The sequence below is a fragment of the Sorex fumeus genome, unplaced genomic scaffold (genome assembly GCF_029834395.1).
Source record: "Sorex fumeus unplaced genomic scaffold, SorFum_2.1 ptg000128l, whole genome shotgun sequence".
Lineage (NCBI taxonomy): Eukaryota > Metazoa > Chordata > Mammalia > Eulipotyphla > Soricidae > Sorex > Sorex fumeus.
The window spans coordinates 7,625,482-7,629,260 of NW_026606185.1; the positions used below are offsets into that span (position 1 = coordinate 7,625,482).

The 3,779-nt window shown below is 37.3% G+C and overlaps 1 pseudogene; it reads left to right on the forward strand.

Annotated features, from left to right (window-relative positions):
• Nucleotides 1-2,647: 2,647 nt before the first annotated feature.
• Nucleotides 2,648-3,528, forward strand: LOC130045423 (cyclin-G1-like; annotated as a pseudogene).
• Nucleotides 3,529-3,779: the final 251 nt, after the last annotated feature.

A 3,779-nucleotide genomic window follows, 5' to 3' on the forward strand; every position in this document is an offset into this window, starting at 1 on the left:
AAGATACCTTGTTAAAGAAACTTCAGTACATCTACACAATGGAGTACTGTTGCAGCTGTTAGAAAAGATGAAGTCATAAAATTTACATACAATTGGTACTACATGAAAAGTATCATGCTAAGTGATTTGAGTCAGAAAGAGACGGACAGACACAGAAAGATTGCACTCATCTGGGGAATATAAAGTAACAAAATGAGAGACTAACACCTAAGAATAGCCAAGATAAGTACCGGGAGGTTCATTCAATGGCTTGGAGGCCAGCCACATATGCTGGGGGAAAAGGCAGCTCAGATAGGCTCAGATAGAGAGGGGAGCACAAAGTAAAGGGTGTTGGGAGGATCCTCCCAGGATGAGAGATGCATGCTGAAAGTAGACTATAGACCGAACATGATTGCCACTCAATATCTCTTTTGGAAACCACAGCACCCAAAAGGAGAGAGAACAAAATTTAATGCCCTGCCACGGGGTTGGGGGGAATTGGGGGTTGGGGGGGTGGGAGGTATGCTGGGAGCATTGGAGGTGGGGAATGGGCACTGGTGGAGGGATGTGTACTCAATAATTTTATACCTGAAACCCAAGCACCAAAATTTGTAAGTCTACAACTTAACTCATGGTGTTTCAATAATAAATTTTTTTTAAAAAACATACAAGAATTGAGATATAGCTATCAAAACATAAGAAAAACAACAAAAGCAGTGCTAAGATGAAAATTCAAAGCAATGTGAGTTCACAATAGGGAATGAGAAAAAGTTTAAATAAGCAATCTACCTGCTTTTTTTTAAGCTCTATAAGGACGAACAATGAAAATTGAAGTCAACAGAAAGCAAATAATTATAAAGAAACAAGTAAATGAAATAGAAATAAAAGCAATACAAAAGAACACTAAAATCCGATGATGTTCTTAGAGAAAACTAAGGGAGTTAAATTTCCAAAAACTACTTACAGTCACAAAGAAGAAATACATAAAATCCTGATAAATAGAATTAGAAAATTATAGATATTGCAACAGATTACATAAAAAACCAAATGATCATGAGACTATTGTGAAATATTTATTTCATGATTTTGGAGCAACTAGATGAAGTTACGTGATACGTTCTTAGAATCTAACACCATCCCTAACTAAATCCATTGAAAATATAATACCTGCCTTACTAATTGCAAGCAAGGAAATTAAAATATCAAATAAATTTTAGCAGTGTTTATTCTATTTCCTTGGAGAATATCTTTGGGATTTGGAATTACCTTAATTTTGTGTAATGCTTTTGCAATGAGTCATTTTGACAATATTCATATACATGAGCAAGAAATATTTTTTTACTTCCTTGAGTCCTCTCCTATATTTTTCATAAATGATTCATAGTTTTCACAGTATTAATCTTTCACATCTTTTCTTAATGTGATTCCCAGGTATTTGATGTTTTAAGGAATTTTTTTAAAATGAGTAGATTCTCATATCTTTCTGTTTTAGTTCCTTATTACCAATATAGAAATAAAGCAGATTTTGTGTATTGGTTATGCAGTCAGTATAGCATTGTTTTACTTGTTTACTTTTTAATAGAGTTTTAGTAGAGTTTTATATGTATACTATATATTTTCTGAAAAAAGTGATAATTTGATATCTTCTATTACAATTATAATTCTTTTAATTTCAAAAAGTTTTTATCAAATCATGAAACCCCATGAAAAAGCCAGACGCATCCTAAAAAAATGTTTAGAGGTATATCATTTCCTGACTTTAAGGGATAGGATAGTGAAAAAAAATTAATAACCAAAATTGTATTAAAATAAGGATTGATTGTAAGACCAGTGGAGTCAAATTGAGATCCTCAGATATATGGGCACTCAATCTATGATAAAAGGAGGTGAATGAATGAAGTAGAGCAAGAGCCTCTTCAAAAAATCTTTAGAAAACTGGATAACAGCTCATAAAAAATAAACCTAGATTTATATCTCACATTGTATGCAAAAATTACTTCTAAGTGGATCATATACCTACACATTAGACCAGAGATTATAAAACACATTGACAAAAACAGACAGTTATCTCCAGAATCTGGACATCAAACTTGATTTCAATGAAATGACTCCACTGGGGAAGGGATTAAGAAAAGTATATGAAGTTAAAAACTTTTTGCTAGAAAATAGTATTGTGGGTTAGGTGCTTGCCTTACACTATCAACACAAATTCTATACCTAGTACCACATATGTTGCCCAATCATCACTGACAGTGAATCCTGAGTGCAGAATCAGGAAAAAGAACCATCCGTACATAGCTCCAATTAAAAAAAGTTTTTCATGGAAAAAATAAACTAGGATTAAAAGTAAAAATAAAAAACCCTATTTATCCCTCCATATTGGGAGAAATTGGTCACTCACAATAGATCAGATAATGACTAACATTTAGCACTTTAAAAGTTACAAAAAAGGCTCGGAACAGACCCTGATGCAGCTGGGGGCTCGGGGCCACCATGAGGAGACCTCCCCCTCCCCACAACGGTGCCACCTCCCCGGACCTCGCCCCCACTTGACCACGAGGCCCCTCACTGTACGCTAGGGCTTTCGGATCTCAGACCACGCAGGGGCGAGGGGAGAGCCGGCCCAGGGAAGGGGGGTCACCGCCAAGGAGCCGCTCTCGCCAAGGAGATGATCAAGGTGCTGACGGCCACCGACTCTCAGAAGCTTCTCCAGCAGCTGGATGTCCTGCTGGAGCAGGAGTGGCTATGTCAGCCAAAGGTCTGAGGCTTGAGACTCATCGAATTTGCGCACAACAGTGGCCTCCTGATGACCACCCGCCTCAGGGACTTCAAAGTCAAAGACCTCCTCAGCCTCACTCAGTTCTTTGGCTTCGACACAGAGACCTTCTTCCTTGCTGTGAATTTGCCGTACAGGTTCCTGTCCAGAATGAAGGTACAACCCAAACACCTTGAATGTGTTGGACTGAGCTTGCTTCTATTTGGCTGTGAAATTCATCGAAGAGGAAAGGAATGTTCCACTGGCAACTGACTTGATCCGAATAAGTCAATACAGGTTCACAGTTTCACACTTGATGAGAATGGAAAAGATTGTATTGGAGAAGGTGTGTTGGAAAGTCAGGGCAACCACTGCCTTTCAATTTTTGCAGTACTATTATTCACTTTTTCTAGTGAACTTGTCATCTGAAAGGAAAACTACCCTTAATTTTGAAAGACTAAGTAAGGCATGCCATTGCAGGCTCATATTTTCTAAAGCAAACCTTCTGTATTGTCTATCATCGCACTGGAGATCCAAGCACAGAAGTGTGTCGAATTGACAGAAGTAGAACATCTTTAGAAATATTCCAAGATAAAACAGCAGAGATCTGACCTTCTGGCAAGAGCTTGTCTCTAAGAGTCTGACTGAATATTCGTCAAACAAGTGTTCCAATCCAAATATTCAGAAGCTGAAATGGATTTTTTCGGGGCACACTGCACGGCAGTTGAAGCATAGCTTCTACAGAATAACCCACCTTCCAATGATCCTGGAACTGAGCCCTTAATTGGAATCTACAACAAAACCCTGAAGCCTTTCTCTACAGTCCTGAGCTATGAAATATGTTATAACGAATGTAAACTGTGAAGCCTCAAAACATAACAAAAGGATTAGGATGAAATGTTCTCAGATTCAAAAAAACTGCCTAATTATGCTATTTTGTCATTATTCTTTGGTTTGAGTTTATCTATGAGACATATAAAATCAAAGCTAAGAATATAAATGTGAAATAGTAATGAAAAGACAACGCTGGGAAAGTAAACTGTGA